Raw genomic sequence first — 23,619 nt, forward strand, 5'->3', positions numbered from 1 at the left:
GGCTGCTCAGGATATACCTTGCATTCTCTGTTACAAAAAGCATGATCACTAAGGGAGTTAAAAGACTTTGCAGGAGCAGGTACGACCTCTGGAATACATAAAAGGTCGAGGAAGTGTCCACTATCTACCTTACCAGAATTTTATAACTTACTCTTCATGAAGAAGAGCGGGTACATACTGTTTCCCGCCTAGCATGTACGTCCAGCAGTATCCCTCAGGGACCGGCATCTTGTAACTGGTGACAGAGACGACTATAGTGCTCAATCTCGTGTCGAGAAAAAGAATTACCGACAGGTACCAACAGATACGCAAGGTAGTGATACTGAAGGTGGAGAAGTGTGCAAAAGTAATATGTAATGAAAGGGATCAGGCACCATACTTTATATAAGCCTTACAATCAGACGGTGCAGTGGGATTTACTGCTGAACATGGTTCAGACGGTCAAACTGATGAGGCAATTTAAAAAAAAATACGATAACAGTTGATCATGTTTTGCCTAGGCGCACGGGAAATCAAACTCATAGTGCATCTTCAGTACAGGGGAGAGACAGGATATCAGTAACAAATTCAATAAAAAAGAGAGGAGTCAGAGTGTGAAACACAAAAGTGGCTTCATTACTAAGTAGGAGATGCGTTTTGTGGTCTAATGAGCATCATGTTAGAAGATCCATTTCTCGCAAAGTTCCCTAATTGAATCGTAGAAATTCATAGTGATGAGAAAAACGCATGTTTCTCAATCGGTGTTTGGAGAGACAAGTATTTCGGGTTTTTGAGAACGACAGATGCTTACGAGAATTCCTCTTTATTTGACTCGACTCAGCCTAGTATTTACGTTTTTGTGAATAACTTGAAAAATAATATGAAGACACTCATCTTCACTTAAAACTTCCGGGCTGATAGACCGTGGTCGATGTATAAAACTCTCCCCTGACGTTTCGTCTCTGACTGCGGCTGATATCCTCCGAGGTAAAGCGGCGAACTCGGAGGATGTCTCCCGCAGTCAGAGACGAAACGTCAGGGGAGAGTTTTATACATCGACCACGGCCTATCAGCCCGGAAGTTTTAAGTGAAGACAATACCGGCCGTCAAAGCCTACATTGTAAGAGAAGACACTCATGTTCAGCTAAATACCATTGTCTCTGGTTCCGTCCCAAAAATTGAGACGGAAACCACAGAAGGAAGGCAAATACTCACGTATAACTGCACTACGTTAAAAAATTTTAAAGAGCGTTTTGTAGAAAGCTTAATATTATCCTTAGCTTAAAAGTACCTCCTGAGTAAAGTACTTGCAATGGAAGCTGGTTGGTATATATTTTCTTCTCTTTATCTACTTTTTCGTCATCCAAGGATATTTGAGATAACAATTTACCTTTTTTGCTATCTTTGTAATGTAATAGTACTCTCTGGCTTAACGTACACTATTACAGTATGCCCTATGTGTTGTGGGGAATGCCTAACAGAAAGTAACAGACGTGCTACTAGTTCTGAGAAAGTGTTGCGATGTTCTGTTGTTGAGCAGGTAAAATTTACGGAGTTTATGTGAGCCGCTCGGATCGAGACGTTCAAGAGAATTTCGATTCATGGGATTCCACTTCATATCTACCGCAGGTCATGTTGCGAGGTCAGCGTGGCAGATTTCTAAGTGAAGGGCCTCGGTACGATTCCAGTTCGCATCGGTGATTGCTCGGCGGCTGGGTTGTTGTCATCATCACGCGAGTTGCCTAAATGACATCTCATAAAAAGACTTGGACTCGGTGACGGGGCAGCCACACGACAGAGAGAGAGAGAGAGAGAGAGAGAGAGAGAGAGAGAGGGAGGGAGAGAGAGAGAGAAATCTCTGACATCTACATCTACATCCATACTCCGCAAGCCACCTGACGGTGTATGACGGACGGTACTCTGAGTACCTCTATCATTTCTACCTTCTACTCCAGTCTCGTACTGTTCGTGGAAAGAAAGATTGTCGGTATGCCTCTGTGTGGGCTCTAATCTCCCTGATTTTATCCTCGTGGTCTCGTCGCGAGATATACGTAGGAGGAATCAATATATTGCTTGACTCCTCGGTGAAGTGTCCTCGAAACTTCAACAAAAGCCCGTACCGAGCTACTGAGCTTCTCTCCTGAAGAGTCTTCCACTGGAGTTTATCTATCATCTCCGTAACGCTTTTGCGATTACTAAATGATCCTGTAACGAAGCGTGCTGCTCTCCGTTGGATCTTCTCTATCTCTTCTATCAACCCTATCTGGTACGGATCCCACACCGGTGAGCAGTATTCGGGCATAGGGAGAACAAACGTACTGTAACCTACTTCCTTTGTTTTCGGATTGCACTTCCTTAGGATTCTTCCAATGAATCTCAGTCTGACATCTGCTTTACCGACGATCAACTTTATATGGTCATTCCATTTTAAATCACTCCTAATGCCTACTCCCAGATAATTTATGGAATTAACTGCTTCCAGTTGCTGACCTGCTATATTGTAGCTAAATGATAAAGGATCTTTCTTTCTATGTATTCGCAGCACATTACACTTGTCTACATTGAGATTCAATTGCCATTCCCTGCACCATGCGTCAATTCGTTGCAGATCCTCTTGCATTTCAGTACAATTTTCCTTTGTTACAACCTCTCGATATACTACAGCATCATCCGCAAAAAGCCTCAGTGAACATTGCAGAGCGAACCCTTTTTGAACACGCACGTTCTGTTCTTCTGGAAGTGCCTATAGTGCTCCCAGTTGTGGGGTGCCAACCTGTACAAGAGCTTCGTCCAAGGCGAAGAGAGACTTCTTTTCTACCTGATACGTGCTTTACAGGGTTGACTATTCTGCCACAGTAGCAGACTACTTTTACTCCTACATAACTAGATACTGAAATCTACCATGTACACTCTCATTTATACTTTCCATTTATCAGGTGAGAGGAGGAAAGGATATATATATTGACATACTGCACATAGATGTATTGAATATGCATGTGGGGCTCCAATAATTACAAAAAAATCTAAAAATCTTAGTAAAAATGTGAGGTGATATAAAGGTAATATACCTTGTGGCTACTATAGGCACACTCAGCTGCTCTGTTTTTTTTTTTTTTTTTTTTTTTTTTGTTAATAGTTTGCGCCCCGAATTGAGGTGCCAGAGGTGGGTACATTAAGCTAAATGTTACACAAAATGGCGAAGAGTCTCATTTAAAGACCCTTCAGAGGAGTATGATTCACAAATTTTTTCGCTAATGTGCTTTCCACCGCTCGTTTCCATCCAATGTGATGAATAGAGATAGTTATCCTGCTTAAGCAAATTATTTTTAAATTATAAATGAAATTTATTCCCAGCTCAGTGGTACTGAAGTCATTTAGCCAGAGTCCGTTGCGCGTTTTAGATAAAGCGTAGGGTCAAATCTCATTATTCTCATACCGATTTCAGACGACATTGCACTCTCTTGAATTTATCAAAATCGAAGCTTTGCCCGTTCTTGATAGAAAGCACAGTAAGTACTCCAGTTCCATTAGATCTGGCGAATGGCCTAGTCTGTGTCTGGAGTAGTGGTAAAGTTCAGAATTAATAAAAAATGTACAGGATGTCGATCGTTAAAGTTCCAGTTTCAAAACGCTGTAGAAAGATAATCACTGTCCAGAATGTCGTCAAATTTGAACAGCATAATGTTGACTCACAGGGAAACGCCATGGGCCATCAAAAAATTTAACGAAAATTTTACCAATAGATGGCGCTATAAGCGTCAAAATACGCACACAGCTGCTCCTCAGTTTGTGTTGGAGAGCCACACATGGTTGTCTCGATGAATGATCGGGCGCTGCTGGAAAAGCATACTTACAAGACCAGTGGGCCAGTAGCCCTGCAGCAGTTCCTGACACTCAGGGGCATGAGAAAAGGCTGTCTGCTAAGGCTATGCAGAAAACGATCGCAAAATTCGAAAAGACAGATTCTTTTGAAGTGAAATGTGGCAGATTGACGAAAGCAGCCGATCCGACGTTTGTTGAAGATCTGGCCGCAGCACTGCAGCAGGGGTCGAACGGTGGTGTGTAAACGTGCAGTGCACGGGGAATGGCCCGAACGTTGGATATGCCTGCGAGCATGGTTCATAAAACTCTATGAAACAAGCTGCATTGCTACCCATACAAAATCATCCATGTTCAGGGATTGCTTCCAACTGACATCCCAGCAAGACGAAGTTCGCTCTGGAATTCCTTGTTCGCATGGAAGTGGACTATGAATGGCCATGGAAGATTCCGCGAACAGACGAGGTACATTTCCATCTCCAAGGACATGTCAATACGCACACGTGCAAAATATGTGCAACGGATAATGTGCACGCAAATCTACCGATAACACTGGCTGTGTAGTGCAGTTGACGGCATCGTTTGTCGTATGACCGTATTTGTTAGAGGAGATGAGTCCTGGCGGTCCTGTTACCTATATTCCCACTTCTAAACGCTACGAGACTCTTTTCCCCACCAATGTCATTCCAACCCTTCAACAGAGTAGTTGCATGGGTGGGGTGATTTTATGTAGAACTGCGCTCCTCCGCACATTGCACAGGTATGAAGCGACTTCTGCAGAGACATTTATGAAATGCTAGAATAATCAGCCATAATTTCCCTATAGCTTGGCCGACCACATCATCTGATCTTAATCCGTATGATTTCTGGCTGTAGAGTTATCAAAAAGATGTTGTGTTCAGTGCTCCAATCACGAATTTAGCTGACCTGAATGCACGCATTATGCAACGGATTTCGAAAGCGCCCCCCTGAGACACTCCGATCCGTTGTGGAGCATGCTGTTCCTTGGTTTGAACTTTAAACCGATGTCATTTTGCTTTTTATACGATTTTTGGCCCTAGGACAGATATCGGTAATTTTGCTTTTTATGCGGTTTCTGGTCACAGGACAATTAAAAACAGATGTCATTTTGTTTACTATGCTGTTTATGGCGCCAGGACAATTAAAAATCGATTTTTCCCCTTCCGATGTGTTACCACATTGCTATGGTGGATGGGATAACCTAATTAACAATGCTATAACTGTTGACTGCCGAATTTATGCAGTCATGCAAATTAAACAGTATCGATGCTGTAATGTGCAACTCGAATCAAAGCCGTCGTATTGCGTTTCGTCTCATGCCATTTCCCCTGCGTCAATAATATGTTTTTCAAATCGGAAGTCTTTCTGATCAGTGGCTCTCTTTCTACAGCGTTTCGAAACTAGAACCTTAATTATGGATACCCTGTATTGAGAAGAACAACGGGCACCTTTTAAGTGGAATAGTCCCAAGCTTACTCGTTAGCGACAAATTTGTGACCAGTTAAACTGTAATAAGATAATAAGACTGCCAAACGCTGTCATTTCGCAGTTTTTAAAGTATTTGCTGTTCCCTCCAGATCTTTGCGAAAGTAAAAGAGAATTTTTTTCCGAAACCACATAATTCTCGCACTGTAAAGATAAACTTATTTTGACACAGAAGTGTCGTTTAGAGTGCTTAGCTTTTATTTCATTTAAGGCCTGATAAGGAGAAATTTGCTCTGGATATTTCTTGATTGAGCTCTTCTGTGGTCTACCCAAGCTTTGAGAACCGTTGAAATGGAATTCCGACGAGCAGCTAGGGAACTGAGCCGTCCACCCCGTCAACGCGTCAAACACCTTGCTTTGAGGTTTTATTATAGAGATTTTTTACCATCGTCGCGATACAGATTGTTAAGTGTAAAAGACGGCAGGCCCTTCTGACTCGTCATCTTCCGGTTAGAAGAGCCTTGGGGACCATCCCTCTTTCATTTACCGACTATACAAAGTTTATTTGCTGTGTGTAGGCGTATTTTTATATCGGGTACAGTCACTGAGGACTACGTCATTTAATGAATTGATATTCCAGTTTCTCTGAGTTATGAAACTCTCTTCTTTCCTCTGCTTTTCTCTGCCTTCTGTTTCATTGCCACTTGGCACAGGGAGACACGCAGCCGGATGTGAGTTAGCTAATCGAGGACGAGTTCTTGGAAGGGCAGGAGAAACGAGCAATAGCGGGCCTACGAGGTGTTGAGGTAAGTATGGGATGGAAGTGATGGACGGCCGATGAACTGGCGACTGCAGCCGTGGACTCGCAGCCCCTATTGTACGCTGGCTGGGGACACGCTGCTCGCTTTCAGGTTCTGCAGGTCCTGCCGCCCTTGCCTTCTCACTAATAGTTTTACGGCGGGTGTGGCGTGTTCTGAAGGCCGTACGGTGCTTGTGGGCGAAATGACGAGGCTCCTACTACAGAGCCAGCAGGCTTTGTTTGCTGGCCTTCGTAGAACCTTGTATCCAGCCTCACGGGGTACGCGACCACCTGCCGCCACACGTAGGCCACTTTCTTTGCTTACTGCGTTCGCGTGCTCCCACGCCTATGGCTTCCCGAGCACATAATATATGAGCCCGGTGACTGGTGCCTGGCCGTAATAACGTCATCTCACGTTTGCAGGGGCAGTTTACTCTGACAGGAGGTTAATTCATTGCAGGATGTTGCTTAACTGTACGTATGGTGGGAGTCCAGAACACTACTTTTAGAGATGGAGTTGGTGCGAAGTTTGCCGCTCAGACAGCATTGGCAGTTACAGAATTTTAGCGAACTCAGCTACGTGGGCTTTGGTGACTGCCGCCAATAACGAGGCGGCAGTTCTCTTCCAGACCGACGGAGAGAATTGTTCGGACATCATTCCAACCACAAAACTTAGGCAATTTGCGGACACGCTTCTTTCGTGGACTACGCTCTGGACTTCTATTACTGATCTGGTGCGCTACCACCCTGACTGCGGCTTAGATCACGAAGTAACGCAGTCTTTAACATCACGCACGATGGTAGCAGCAGTGGTAATATACGCAGATCTGGAATTTACGGAATTAAGAGGCTGTTCAGACAGCCCTCTGTAGTAGATTCGCGCACAGTATTCTAATTCACGTGAGCTCTCATTGCACTCCAGTACACACTAGGCGAATTCTTTACAGACGAATGGATAAACTGGTAGAAGCCGACCTTGGGAAAGATCAGTTTGGACTCCGTAAAAATGTTGGAGCACGTTAGGCAATACTGACCCTACGATTTATCTTAGAAGAAAGATTACGGAAAGGCAAACCTACGTTTCTAGCATTTGTAGACATAGAGAAACCTTTTGACAATCTTGACTGGAATATTCTCTTTCAAATTTTAAAGGTGGCAGGGGTACAATACAGGGAGCAAAAGGCTGTTTACAATTTGTACAGAAACCAGATGGCAGTTATAAGAGTCGAGGGACATGGAAGGGAAGCAGTGGTTGGGAAGGGAGTGAGACAGGGTTGTAGCCTCTCTCCGTTGCTATTCAAAAATGGTTCAAATGGCTCTGAGCACTATGTGGTCATCAGTCCCCTAGAACTTAGAACTACTTAAACCTAACTAACCTAAGGACATCACACACATCCATGCCCGAGGCAGGATTCGAACCTGCGACCATAGTAGTCGCACGGTTCCGGACTGAGCGCCTAGAACCGCTAGACCACCGCGGCCGGCTCCGATGCTATTCAATCTGTATATTGAGCAAGCAGTAAAGGAAACAAAAGAAAAGTTCGGACTAGGTATTAAAATACAGGGAGAAGAAATAAAAACTTTGACGTTCGCCGATGACATTGTAATTCTGTCAGAGACAGCAGAGGACTTGGAAGAGCAGCTGAACGGAATAAACAGTGTCTTGAAAGGAGGATATAAGATGAACATCAACAAAAGCAAAATGAGGATAATGGAATGTAGTCGAATTAAGTCGGGTGATGCTGGGGTAATTAGATTAGGAAATGAGACACTTAAAGTAGTAAAGGAGTTTTGCTATTTGGGTAGCAAAATAACTGATGATGGTCGAAGTAGAGAGGATATAAAATGTAGACTGGCAATGACAAGGAAAGTGTTTCTAAAGAAGAGAAATTTGTTAACATCAGGTATTGATTTAAGTGTCAGGAAATCGTTTCTGAAAGTATTTGTAAGGAGTGTAGCCATGTATGGAAGTGAAACATGGACGATAAATAGTTTGGACAAGAAGAGAATAGATGCTTACGAAATGTGGTGCTACAGAAGAATGCTGAAAATTAGATAGGTAGATCACATAACTATAGGTATTGAATAGAATTGGGGAGAAGAGGAGTTTGTGGCACAACTTGACTAGAAGAAGGGATCGGTTGGTAGGACATGTTCTGAGGCATCAAGGGATCACCAATTTAGTACTGGAGGGCAGCGTGGAGGGTAAAAATCGTAGAGGGAGGCCAAGAGATGAATACACTAAGCAGATTCAGAAGGATGTAGGCTGCAGTAGGTACTGGGAGATGAAGAAGCTTGCACAGAAGAGAGTAGCATGGAGAGCTGCACCAAACCAGTCTCAGGACTGAAGACCACAACAACAACAAAAACACACTAGGCAAGCCCGCCCGACTAGCCGTGCGGTCTAACGCACTGCTTTCCGAGCGGAAAGGCGTGCCGGTCCCCGGCACGAATCAGCCCGGCGGATTAGTGTCGAGGTCCGATGTGGCGGCCAGCCTCTGGATGGTGTTTAAGTCGGTTTTCCATCTGCCTCGGCGAATGCGAGCTGGTTCATTTCATTCCGCCTCAGTTACACGATGTCGGCGATTGCTGCGCAAACATTGTCTCCACATACGCGTACACCATAATTACTCTACCACGCAAACATTGGGGTCACACTCCTCGTCTGGGATGACACGTTCGCCGGCCGGGGTGGACGAGAGGTTCTAGGCGCTACAGTCTGGAAACACGCGACCGATACGGTAGAAAGGTTCGAATTCTGCCTCGGGCATGGATGTGTGTGATGTCCTTAGGTTAGTTAGGTTCTAAGTTATAGCGGACTGATGACCTTAGAAGTTCAGTCCCATAGTGCTCAGAGCCATTTGAACCAACCATTTGATGACACGTTCCCAAAGAGGTGGGGCGTAATTTTAAGATAGATCAAGTAGTGTGTAAGTCTAGGTACCGGTGACCTCAGCAGTTTAGCCCATAGTACCTTACCACAAACTCCAACTTTTATTACTTGAAATATACGTTGGCCGCAGTACGTTCTGTAATCGGCCTAAAATGCCGCTTAATTTTCCTCAATAGTGCCTCACCAACACAACGTTGTCTTCCTTGCAGATATTCCAGCAGCACGCCTCTGAATTTCTTCCATGTCTTCCTATAAACCGATCTGGAGGTGACTCAGGGCACTCGAGCAGTACTCAAGAATGAGTCGCAATGTTGTTCTGTACGCTGTCGTCTTTAGAGATAAGTTACACTTTCCCAAAATTCTCCCTATTGGGAGAATCGATGCATTGCCTTCCCTACTACCAACTTAATCACCTCATTTCACTTCATATCACTTTGAAACATTCTGTCAAGGTACTTAATCAGTGTGACTGTGTCAAGCTGTACGCTACTGATGTTATATTTGAACGTTACATGATTGATTTGTTTTTACTCATCCGCATTATGTTACATTTTTCTACACTTACAACAAGCTGCCACTCATCTCACCAACAAGAAATTCTTCTTGTATCCTCCTACAGTCGTCCAACGATGATTTCTTCCCGTACGCCTGCCGCCGTTGGATAAGCAGCTGCCAGCAGAAAGTCGTGTACTCCTAGCTAACTTATTTGTTACATAGTTTAATTCTTAATTTCTTTGCGTGTTTTTGGTACTTGCATTATTTAATTCATAAATTTCGGGCGTATTATAGTATTTGAGACTTGTAGCACCGCGTTTTAGTACCTGAATAGTGTACAATCGCGTAGTCTCCTTCCACCGCCGAGCAGTGTGTCAGCAGTGCGCAAGTAGCAGCATAACTGCATTTACTAGGCAATCTTGTATTTTAATAACCGTTTAAATTTTGTGTCGATTTGTTTGTGCTCTCTGTAGATTAGTTCAGACGTTCTTTGCACAACAGTTTTTAGCATGGATAGGGACTGCAACTGCTGTGTTCGGATGCAGGCTGAGTTGGCATCCCTTCGCTCCCAGCTTCAGGCAGTGTTGGCTTCGGTCACACAGCTTGAGGCTGTTGCCAATTGGCATCACTGTGGGGGTCCGGATGGGGGTTTGTCTGGGACGGCCAGCTCGTCCCACGCATCCCCCGATCGGACTACGACTGTGGCTGCCCGGCATACTGCCCACATTGAGGCTGATCCCTCACCTGTGGTAGAGTGGGAGGTCGTCTCGAGGTGTGGCAGGGGGCGAAAGACATTGCGGAGTGCTGAACAGAAGGCCTCTTCAGTTCGTCTGACGAACCGGTTTCAGGCTCTGTCTCAGGCTGATACTGATCTTCGGCCTGACATGGCTGCTTGTCCTGTTCCAGAGGTTGGCCCTCAGTCTGCAAGATCCGGGCAGTCGCAGAGGGTGGGCATACTGGTAGTTGGGAGCTCCAACGTCAGGCGCGTAATGGGGCCCCTTAGGGATATGGCAGCAAGAGAGGGGAAGAAAACCAACGTGCACTCCGTGTGCATACCGGGGGGAGTCATTCCAGATGTGGAAATGGTCCTTCCGGATGCCATGAAGGGTACAGGGTGCACCCATCTGCAGGTGGTCGCTCGTGTCGGCACCAGTGATGTGTGTCGCTATGGATCGGAGGAAATCCTCTCTGGCTTCCGGCGGCTATCTGATTTGGTGAAGACTGCCAGTCTCGCTAGCCGGATGAAAGCAGAGCTCACCATCTGCAGCATCGTCGACAGGACTGACTGCGGACCTTTGGTACAGAGCGGAGTGGAGGGTCTGAATCAGAGGCTGAGACGGTTCTGCGACCGTGTGGGCTGCAGATTCCTCGACTTGCGCCATAGGGTGGTGGGGTTTCGGGTTCCGCTGGATAGGTCAGGAGTCGACTACATGCAGCAAGCTGCTACACGGGTAGCAGGGGTTGTGTGGCGTGGACTGGGCGGTTCTTTAGGTTAGATGGCCTCGGGCAAGTACAGAAAGGGCAACAGCCTCAAAGGGTGCGGGGCAAAGTCAGGACATGCGTGGACCAAGCAGCAATCGGTATTGTAATTGTAAACTGTCGAAACTGCATTGGTAAAGTACCGGTACTTCAAGGGCTGATAGAAAGCACCGAAGCTGAAATCGTTATAGGTACAGAAAGCTGGCTGAAGCCAGAGATAAATTCTGCCGAAGTTTTTACAAAGGCACAGACGGTGTTTAGAAAGGATAGATTGCATGTAACCGGTGGTGGCGTGTTTGTCGCTGTTAGTAGTAGTTTATTCTGTAGTGAAGTCGAAGTTGATAGTTCCTGTGAATTATCATGGGTGGAGGTTACACTCAACAACCGAGCTAGGTTAATAATTGGCTCCTTTTACCGACCTCCCGACTCAGCAGCATTAGCGGCAGAACAACTGAGAGAAAATTTGGAATACATTTCACATAAATTTTCTCAGCATGTTATAGTCTTAGGTGGAGATTTCAATTTACCAGATATAGACTGGGACACTCAGATGTTTAGGACGGGTGGTAGGGACAGAGCATTGTGTGACATTATACTGAGTGCACTATCCGAAAATTACCTCGAGCAATTAAACAGAGAACCGACTCGTGGAGATAACATCTTGGACCTACTGATAACAATCAGACCCGAACTTTTCGACTCTGTAAGTGCAGAACAGGGAATCAGTGATCATAAGGCCTTTGTAGCATCCCTGAATATGGAAGTTAATAGGAATATAAAAAAGGGAGGAAGGTTTATCTGTTTAGCAAGAGTAATAGGAGGCAGATTTCAGACTACCTAACAGATCAAAACGAAAATTTCTGTTCCGACACTGACAATGTTGAGTGTTTATAGAAAAAGTTCAAGGCAATCGTAAAATGCGTTTTAGACAGGTAAGTGCCGAGTAAAACTGTGAGGGACGGGAAAAACCCACCGTGGTTCAACAACAAAGTTAGGAAACTACTGCGAAAGCAAAGAGAGCTTCACTCCAAGTTTAAACGCAGCCAAAACCTCTCAGACAAACAGAAGCTAAACGATGTCAAAGTTAGCGTAAGGAGGGCTATGCGTGAAGCGTTCAGTGAATTCGAAAGTAAAATTCTGTGTACCGACTTGACAGAGAATCCTAGGAAGTTCTGGTCTTACGTTAAATCAGTAAGTGGCTCGAAACAGCATATCCAGACACTCCGGGATGATGATGGCATTGAAACAGAGGATGACACGCGTAAAGCTGAAATACTAAACACCTTTTTCCAAAGCTGTTTCACAGAGGAAGACCGCACTGCAGTTCCTTCTCTAAATCCTCGCACAAACGAAAAAATGTCTGACATCGAAATAAGTGTCCAAGGAATAGAAAAGCAACTGGAATCACTCAACAAAGGAAAGTCCACTGGACCTGACGGGATACCAATTCGATTCTACACAGAGTACGCGAAAGAACTTGCCGCCCTTCTAACAGTCGTGTACCGCAAGTCTCTAGAGGAACGGAAGGTTCCAAATGATTGGAAAAGAGCACAGGTAGTCCCAGTCTTCAAGAAGGGTCGTCGATCAGATGCGCAAAACTATAGACCTATATCTCTGACGTCGATCTGTTGTAGAATTTTAGAACATGATTTTTGCTCGAGTATCATGTCGTTTTTGGAAACCCAGAATCTACTCTGTAGGAATCAACATGGATTCCGGAAACAGCGATCGTGTGAGACCCAATTCGCTTTATTTGTTCATGAGACCCAGAAAATTATAGATACAGGCTCCCAGGTAGATGCTATTTTCCTTGACTTCCGGAAGGCGTTCGATACAGTTCCGCACTGTCGCCTGATAAAAAAAGTAAGAGCCTGCGGAATATCAGACCAGCTGTGTAGCTAGATTGAAGAGTTTTTAGCAAACAGAACACAGCATGTTGTTATCAATGGAGAGACGTCTACAGACGTTAAAGTAACCTCTGGCGTGCCACAGGGGAGTGTTATGGGACCATTGCTTTTCACAATGTATATAAATGACCTAGTAGATAGTGTCGGAAGATCCATGCGGCTTTTCGCGGATGATGCTGTAGTATACAGAGGAGTTGCAGCATTAGAAAATTGTAGCGAAATGCAGGAAGATATGCAGCGGATAGGCATTTGGTGCAGGGAGTGGCAACTGACCCTTAAAATAGACAAATGTAATGTATTGCGAATACATAGAAAGAAGGATCCTTTATTATATGATTATATGATACCGGAACAAACACTGGTAGCAGCTACTTCTGTAAAATATCTGGGAGTATGCGTGCAGAACGATTTGAAGTGGAATGATCATATAAAATTAATTATTGGTAAGGCGGGTACCAGGTTGAGATTCATTGGGAGAGTCCTTAGAAAATGTAGTCCATCAACAAAGGAGGTGGCTTACAAAACATTCGTTCGACCTATACTTGAGTATTGCTCATCAGTGTGGGATCCGTACCAGATCGGGTTGACGGAGGAGATAGAGAAGATCCAAAGAAGAGCGGCGCGTTTCGTCACAGGGTTATTTGGTAACCGTGATAGCGTTACGGAGATGTTTAACAAACTCAAGTGGCAGACTCTGCAAGAGAGGCGCTCTGCATCGCGGTGTAGCTTGCTCGCCAGGTTTCGAGAGGGTTCGTTTCTGGATGAGGTATCGAATATATTGCTTCCCCCTACTTATACCTCCCGAGGAGATCACTAATGTAAAGTTAGAGAGATTCGAGCGCGCACGGAGGCTTTCTGGCAGTCGTTCTTCCCGCGAACCATACGCGACTGGAACAGAAAAGGGAGGTAATGACAGTGGCACGTTAAGTGCCCTCCGCCGCACACCGTTGGGTGGCTTGCGGAGTATAAATGTAGATGTTTAATTACTGTTGCATAGAGTTTAATTTTTGCCTGAAGTGGTACTGATCTTTCATTATATCGGTTTTGGGTGAGTTTTTATGCTAATTCCACTTTCTCCGATCTTTCCTAACTTGTAGTGTCATCTAACCCATTTGATTGTATCCATTCCATACTTAAACTTATCAACTCTTTTGATGCTTCCGTGTTTCTTTTGCATTTTTTTTTGTTGTGTTTATGTTCGATGTATTCCATTTTTCCATGTGATATTAGCAATCCAGTTTTAGCTGTAGTTTTGTGAAGTGTTTCCACCATTATCTTTGCATATGTTTTGTCCTTATAAACTACTGCAATATTGTCAGCAAAAGCGAGACATTCCACCTCAGATCTTTCTCTTCCTTGACCTACATGAATTCCTTCGATGCTTCTCTCTTGTAGTTCTTTATCCCACTCTCTGATGACATTGTCTAAGACCAGATTGAAGAGACTCGGAGAGAGCCCATCGCCCTGCCGAATACCTGTGTGAATTGTGAAAGGTTCAGAAACTTCTCCTAGAAATTTAATTTGTGAAGTTGTGTCTGTGAATGTCTGTTCGTCTAATTGTCTGGTGGTTTTGTCGATCCCTGCTTCTTCCAGTGTTAGGAATACTGCCTGTCTGTCTACAGAATCGTATGCTGTTTTTGAAATCAGTGAAATTAACGACTGTGTTAAGGCTCCGCATTTTTCTGATTCTGAGGATGGTTCTCAAGATAAAAATTTTGCTCTGGGCGGTATTATTGATGACAACTCATATATCCATTTGTTTTACATAACGTGTTAATGGAGTACGGTATCTCGATTTCCTTTAAAAATTATTACCAGAATTCCTGCAGGATATTCCCCCGTTAACACGGCTTCATATGTACTATTAGCACGATTAAAGGACGTGATTTTCAAAAGCTGTATATATTGTGTACGGTTACGAAAAGGGCTAATGTTCATTTGAACCATTCAAAGCATGTATCTTTCCTCTTGATTCATCCTGTACAGAGAATAAGACCTGCCCTATCACACTTTCCTGGGGCACTCCTTGTTTCTAATGAAGGATTCCGACATTTACTGTAAACGATTTAGGGAAATCACGGTAAACTTAAATCTATATAGCCGGACACGGATTTCACCCGTCGATCTCCTGAATGTGGACGACCTCGAAATCTGTGTTAAAACCACAGTGACAGGCATACACTCTTGATATCAGTAGCAGCAATACAGTTACGATCTATCTGGTGTCATGCATTACGTTTTGTTTTTCTCTCTGCGGGGTAGTTGTTTCATATCTGGACTAGCAGTTAGTATTGCCTACGGCTCAAGCTTTTTACGCATCAACCATCGGCATATGCCCACCGCCGTGCGAGTCATCAAGGCTATGTAATCAGCCAGAATGCACCACGACATCAAGCACTACATATACGAGCCATGTGAAATGTAAATCGTATATAAGGTGTTGGGTGTGTGTGTGTGTGTGTGTGTGTGTGTGTGTGTGTGTGTATGTGTGTGTGTGTGTGTGTGTGTATCTGTGTGTGTGAACTGTTTATATGACAGAGGACACGATATTGTCGAGTGGCTTATCTTGTTATCAAGAAGCAAGTTTACAGAAAATGTACGCATTTACATTACAATGGAAATCATCATGTTGACAGAGGGACCCGCAAGCGATGTTTAATAGTTTTTCATGAAAATTGTTGCAGCTCAGCAATTCTTTAGTCGTTTCATTTTCGTACTTTGTATCTCTAATATAAATACACTCCTGGAAATTGAAATCAGAACACCGTGAATTCATTGTCCCAGGAAGGGGAAACTTTATTGACACATTCCTGGGGTCAGATACATCACATGATCACACTGACAGAACCACAGGCACATAGACACAGGCAACAGAGCATGCACAATGTCGGCACTAGTACAGTGTATATCCACCTTTCGCAGCAATGCAGGCTGCTATTCTCCCATGGAGACGATCGTAGAGATGCTGGATGTAGTCCTGTGGAACGGCTTGCCATGCCATTTCCACCTGGCGCCTCAGTTGGACCAGCGTTCGTGCTGGACGTGCAGACCGCGTGAGACGACGCTTCATCCAGTCCCAAACATGCTCAATGGGGGACAGATCCGGAGATCTTGCTGGCCAGGGTAGTTGACTTACACCTTCTAGAGCACGTTGGGTGGCACGGGATACATGCGGACGCGCATTGTCCTGTTGGAACAGCAAGTTCCCTTGCCGGTCTAGGAATGGTAGAACGATGGGTTCGATGACGGTTTGGATGTACCGTGCACTATTCAGTGTCCCCTCGACGATCACCAGTGGTGTACGGCCAGTGTAGGAGATCGCTCCCCACACCATGATGCCGGGTGTTGGCCCTGTGTGCCTCGGTCGTATGCAGTCCTGATTGTGGCGCTCACCTGCACGGCGCCAAACACGCATACGACCATCACTGGCACCAAGGCAGAAGCGACTCTCATCGCTGAAGACGACACGTCTCCATTCGTACCTCCATTCACGCCTGTCGCGACACCACTGGAGGCGGGCTGCACGATGTTGGGGCGTGAGCGGAAGACGGCCTAACGGTGTGCGGGACCGTAGCCCAGCTTCATGGAGACGGTTGCGAATGGTCCTCGCCGATACCCCAGGAGCAACAGTGTCCCTAATTTGCTGGGAAGTGGCGGTGCGGTCCCCTACGGCACTGCGTAGGATCCTACGGTCTTGGCGTGCATCCGTGCGTCGCTGCGGTCCGGTCCCAGGTCGACGGGCACGTGCACCTTCCGCCGACCACTGGCGACAACATCGATGTACTGTGGAGACCTCACGCCCCACATGTTGAGCACTATACGCCCTCGCTCAAAGTCCGTCAACTGCATATACGGTTCACGTCCACGCTGTCGCGGCATGCTACCAGTGTTAAAGACTGCGATGGAGCTCCGTATGCCACGGCAAACTGGCTGACACTGACGGCGGCGGTGCACAAATGCTGCGCAGCTAGCGCCATTCGACGGCCAACACCGCGGTTCCTGGTGTGTCCGCTGTGCCGTGCGTGTGATCATTGCTTGGACAGCCCTCTCGCAGTGTCCGGAGTGCCCTAGAACTTAGACCAACTTAAACCTAACTAACCTAAGGACGTCACACACATGTATGCCCGAGGCAGGATTCGAACCTGCGACCGTAGCGATCGCGTGGTTCCCGTCTGAAGAGCCTAAAACTGCTCGGCCACTTCGGCCGGTTATTGTTTTCATGTTGATATCAAAGATCAGCAATTACTCGTAGATTACATAAAAACTGAAGTAATTGCTAAAGACGTCACTTGATAACACAAACGCACCGTCTTTCTTCATTTACTTGCGCCTAGAAATGGCTGTCGAATACTGCCAAACCAAAAGCCAAGGGATCTTACTGCTTTCCGATATACGTCGCTGTCCTTTCTTCCATATGATTTGGTCGACGTGACCTGTTTCAAGTTGTGTATGACAGAGAATGTTGTAGAAAATAAATTATTTTCCTTTGCAATAAACAGAAAGATTTTCATTCTAAACTACTGAAGTTCAAAATTGTCGCAATATCATTTCAAATTGAATATTCGCTTCTGTAATGTGGGAAAGTATTTCACAGTTGCAAAACCCGCATCCGACCCATTGATTTTATGCTTAGTCGTTGACCATAAATTCTAGCTCGAAGTGACATCAGTTTAAGTAACCTAATGTAGCGAAGACTGTTTGCCGGTGCTTTTTCTCACCGAAAAATACGCAATTAACCCATTGGGCTCCATAAGTACACTATAACAGTAATTTCTGTGTGTATGCAATACATACGGATTGTAAAATTTAGTGGTGCTCTCTCTTCCACGTCTGCATACAATATGCCTGATCGAGACAGGCCATTTATCATCGCAGGCCCTGGGCAGTGCAACATTATACTGACAACAGTAATGTGAAACTTCCTGGCAGATTAAAACTATGTTTCGGACCAAGACTCGAACTCGGGACCTTTGCCTTTCGCGGGCAAGTGCTCTACTAACTGAGCTACGCAAGTACGACTCACACCCCGTCCTCATAGCTTTTCTTCTGCCAGTATCTCGTCTCCTACCTTCCAAACTTTACAGAAGCTCTCCTTCGAACCCTGCAGAACTAGCACTCCTGAAAGAAAGGATATTGCGGAGACATGGCTTAGCCACAGCCTGGGTGATGTTTCCAGAATGAGATTTTTCACTCTGCAGCGGAAGGTGCGCTGGTATGAAACTTCCTGGCAGATTAAAACTGTGTGCCGGACCAAGACTCGAACTCAGGACCTTTGCCTTTCGCGGGCAATTGCTCTACCAGCTGAGCTACCCAAGCACGACAGTAATGTGCTTTAACTGACAACCTCACTGTTTGTTTTACCTGATTTTGTAATCATTTAAATAAAACAACATGACCTTCCAGTGGGAGACATTTCGTCCCCCTTTTCTTTCTGTGAAATTTGTCAGTAAGCTTTTTGCCTTCCAACCAGCGAAATGCGGCAGAGTACGGTTGGTAAACGATTCACAAACCACGATTTAGTGCCGTTAAGACGATTTCTTTAAACATTGTTGTAGCTGAAGGAATTTAGTTTCTTCTTAAATCGTCCTATGCAGCTACGTTCACAGATATCTCAAATAGGAAAAGCTCTTTATCCAGGTACGAAGGTTGTAAAACAAACTTCCCATAGTTTGTGTCAGGTTGATCTTTTCGTCTAATAGCACTGCGTAAGTATTTTGTCTAAGAGGTATCACAAGCAGTGTTCATGTAGCTGTGGGAACCACTGGTTGAAAACGGGTTAACACCAATGGGTGAAAAATGCCGAGTTGCACTGTGGTCCGAAAGCCACGTTAAACTGTAGGTTCCCCTATTAACTGTCTAGGCAAGTCGACTCAAAGGTCGGAGGAAAGCTACTGCATACCACCTCCAAAAGGTCTGTACCTATTAAAGCCCTGTGGTGTTCAAACCAGTCTTCTAACTGATAACTACTTACTTTACTATGGGTTCCAAAGTTAATGATCTTCAGGTTATTAACATTTTTGTGTTTTCATGCTGTAGCTTTGATACCAGTAAACGTGAGTAACTGGCCGAGCTCTGCCACCGCTCGAGTCGTCAAGGTGGTAGACGTCGATGCTGTCGACCCCTGTTACAATCTTGTTTATGGCTATGTTTCAGTCGAATACCCCTTTGCGTCTTTCTGTGTATTTCAAAATATACTTTTATACACTTGGTACGCATCCACATTGATATCTGATAGAGCTGTATTTAGCAACATGAGTCAGATATGTTTTACAAGCAATATGTCAGACAACACGTCAGAACAGCGAGATTTCGTTTGTGTGTTGCGCATGGTGCAAGAAATATTTGTGTTTTGCTTGCTTTTGTCACCTTAAATCCAAATGAATATTTTAAATATCACTTTTGAACAGCGTTCACTTCTCTATTAATTAATGTATCGAACTCAAAACAAGTAATTTCCTGAGTAGTTATAGAGCATGTTCTGAAAGGTATTGACACAATGTTTTGCATCCATTTACCATAGGGAATCAAAGAAACTAACCAAAAGCATTACATTGCGTTTACTCTCTGTGCCTTGACTAACACATATGAATCCATGACAAAAATAAATTATCTGAAGAATCTCCTGTGAAAGGAAAAAGAACAGGATATGACGGGTTAATTATAGAACACTGGATCAGGAACAATGAAATTAATTCTGTGGCACATTGATGTATTGCATACTAGTGAAATAAAATACTCATCAAATAAAAACGGTTTTGTACCTCCGTTGCTATCGAGTTTGACACACAAATCGTAGACAGATTTTATGGGTCACCACTAAACAACATCAAAGCATGTTACACTGTCCTGAGTGAGGAGTGGAGCAGATGTTGTCAGCAGTAGGCGAGGCAGCGCAGTGCCTCAGGCCCCGCTGGTAGGCAGCAAATGGGCTCCAGAGAACTCAGACGCATGCGGTGTTTCGAGGCAGATGGCCGGCCAAGAAATCCCTCCCTAAAGTAGTGTTGAACCTAACTGTTATTGCCAATGTGACAGAAAGCGAAATATATTATAGATTCGCTTGATTGTGATCATTCTTAGACAAAATACTTACACGGTGATATCAGACGAAAAGATCAACCTGACGCAAACTGTAGGAAGTTTGTTTTACAATCTCCATACCTGGATAAAGAGCTTGTCCTATTTGAGATATCTGTGAACGTAGCTGCATAGGACGATTTAAGAAGAAACTAAATTCCTTCAGCTACAACAATGTTTAAAGAAATTGTCTATAGACACTAAATCGTGGTTTGTGAATCGTTTACCAACCGTTCTCTGCCGCATTTCGCTGGTTGTAAGGCAAAAAGCTTACCGACAAATTTCACAGAAGGAAGAGGAGGACGAAATGTCTCCCACTGGAAGGTCATGTTGTTTTATTTAAAAGATTACAAAATCAGGTAAAACGAACAGTGAGGTTGTCAGTAAAAGCACATTACTGTTGTCAGTATAATGTTGCACTGCCCAGGGCCTGTGATGATAAAAGGCCTGTTTAGATCAGGCATATTGTATATAGAAGTGGAAGGGAGAGCACCACTAAATTTAACAATCCGTATGCATTGCATACACACAGAAATTACTGTTATAGTGTACTGATGGAGCCCAATGGCTTAATTGCGTATTTTCCGGTGAGAAAGAGCACTGGCAAACAGTCTTCGGTACATTAGGTTACTTAAACTCATGTCACTCTGAGCTAGAATTTATGGTCAACGACTAAGCGTAAAATCAATGGGTCGGATGCGGGTTTTGCAACTGCGAAATACTTTCTCACATTACAGAAGCGAATATTAAATTTGAACTGATATTGCGAAATTTTGAACTTCGGTAGCTTAGAATGAAAATCTTTCTGTCCATTGCAAAGGAAAATAATTGATTTTCTTAAACATTCTCTGTCATACACAACTTGAAACAGGTCAAGTCGACCAAATCATATGGAAGAACTGACAGCGACGTATTTCGGAAGGCAGTAAGATACCTTGGCTTTTGGTTTGGCAGTATTCGACAGTCATTTCTAGGCGCAAGTAAATGAAGAGTCTTTACATCCTCCTAACATGAGAATAGCATAATCTCTGTGTCAGAAGATTGCTTCTACTTAACCATTTAATAGACTCGCATGTTTTCCACCGTGACTAATTTTGTAAGCTAAGCATATCATCCGTTACAGCACACTCCTGGGGCTGGGAAATGTGGCCACAATGGTCTGGTGGAACGAACTATCTCAGGGGCAATGCGTGGGTTCAGGCATTTACTTTTAAGAGACCTAAACAGATTTACTTTACCTTTGGTAACCTCAAGAGAAAGACGTTATAATGCATAATCCACATTAAAAATCACGTTCCTTCATTACCAACTGGGCGGAGCCAGTTTACGTTGGGAAATGACATAGGCGTGGGTTCAGGCATTTACTTTTAAGAGGCACAAACAGATTTACTTTAACTCTGGCAACCTCAAGAGAAAGACGTTATAATTCATAATCCACATTAAACATCACGCTCCTTCATTACCAACTGGGCAGAGCCAGTTTACGTTGGGAAATGACATAGGCGGAAGAAATGGTAAACAGTAATACTGTCGCCAGTAAACTTACTTACGTTAGAAAATTTTATTTTATTTGATGAACCGATAGCCATTCAAAGGAACAGGGCTCTTATTTCAAGACCTATCACGTGCATACGGCCTGCTAGTTGTAACACTCCCTTATATTTTGTTATAGCCCGTTCGTTCGGGACCTGAATAGCAGCCCAAATAGATATTAATTAATGTGACCGTGTGCCTAATGGGGCTGGCAATCGGATTGGACTGCTACGGAGTTGTTACATTCCATTTTGTCCTTCGCAAATACTGTAATAATGTACTGTTTGGTGGCAAGAAGAACAACAAACACAGCTTCACTAAACAAAACCTATATTCTTATCAAAAACCACAAAGATAAGGAGACAGCCACTGCCTTCGTCAATACACTGTTAATAACGGCTAATCTCAGCACAGGCTTCCTCGCTATTCATAATCGTCACACGCAACATACAATCACTGTAATCCAACACTGTAATCCAAATAATGCCGGCGCGGTAGACGCGGAATCTCAATAACGGCACGTAAATATCACTGAATCACTCTGTTAATTATACTTTTCACTTTCCCGTATAATACCAACACAAAGGGGTTGAACCGCGGCGATGGCCACTCCCTTTGTCGGTAATTTCTATCAATTGCTGGCTTCTGCTCAGCTCTGCCCGCCTCGCGGGAACCTACAACACGCACTGACTTGACTCAACTCTCGCTCTCGCGACCCGACACGCTAATCGATAGTTGCCCTGTCGACCTGTGTGAGTGCAAACCTAGTAGTAAGGGCCTGCGGACCCCTTACTAAGTGAATATTAATATGCATTTTTAATGTCTGTTCATGTGTTGCTAACATTCGCAATAGGTGTCGTTATTTATGGTCAGACACGCACACATCTTAGTGTCGGTGGGTAACCAATTGATACTTAAGCCATATTCGTGGATGATACAGAAGGACGGTAGGTGTGCAGTTCGATTGTCGCTCAGGCACAAAAGTTTGTATCCTTGTTTCAGATTCAAACACCTAGCAGTTGGTAAGAAAAACCGATACATAACATTTGATTTTACTTAGTTAACAATCCGATTACGTGTTGGTTTCGTATCTCCGTCACAGAACTTCTCATCATGCGCTCCATCTTTAAATGCATGCTCACTTTGTTACTTCTGGATGAAGGTATATCAGGCATCTTTCGTGGTTAGTTAACAGAGACGAAAGGGTCTTGATAGGAGTCCCGTTTTGTTACAAAAACTGTGGTCTTTTATTTTAAAGTTTAGATTTGGTTACCGATATTGGCGAATATTTCGGTAATTCGTAACTCTTCATGGCTAGTCAGCAATATGATTAGATTTGATTCGATTAATATTTGTTCCATGGATCATGAATACGAAATATCGTAATAATGTCGAACATGTCATTTTAATGAAAGATTTCTATACATACCTTGACGAAATTTCTTTACAACAATATTTACTCTCTCTCTTTCTCTCTCTCTCATTCTTTTTTATATTTCTCTCTCTCTCTCTCTCTCTCTCTCTCTCTCTCTCTCTCTCTCTCTCTTTCGCTCTCTCTCTCACACACACACATTGTTTTTTATTTTTCTTGTTTGTTGTGCTCGACTATCGGCCAGTCGCTAAACCTAGTTACAGAAATGCAAATCAGAGGCATTCCAGGCCGTGCCAGCCGCGTCTTTGAGATGCCAGCCATGGTCACTTTCCAGCCGTCTGTAGGAACACATCGGTTCGTCTTTTCCTGCTGGTACTGTAACTGAGATTTGGCAACAAGGCAAGGTATGTTTGGTAACTCTGTGATCGACGAGTTACTACCTGGTGTGCACGGAATTAAGCCTCAAAGTTCACTTGATTTTTCCTGTCATTTCCATTGAATAATCTGAGTTCTTATCGCTTGAGGTGTAACAAAAGTCTGTAGATTTACGGTTTTCAGCCCAGGAAAGCCGTTGCACGTGGAAATCGCAACTAATCTTGTCCTTTAAATAGCGGTTTATGAGTTCTAGTCACCATTCGCCTCGTAATAGAAATCCCAAACGTTTTTATCCCTTCTGTGAAAGAGCTACAAGCAGGCAGATCAAACATCGATAAGGAAAACGCAAGAAAATACTTTCGGCTCATAGTGCAATGGTGAAAACCTTACAGTGCTGCACAACAGGTAATACCTCTTTCCGTTGCTGACAAGCAAATTTTGGGTTTCT

The sequence above is a fragment of the Schistocerca piceifrons genome, chromosome 3, assembly GCF_021461385.2.
Source record: "Schistocerca piceifrons isolate TAMUIC-IGC-003096 chromosome 3, iqSchPice1.1, whole genome shotgun sequence".
NCBI lineage: Eukaryota > Metazoa > Arthropoda > Insecta > Orthoptera > Acrididae > Schistocerca > Schistocerca piceifrons.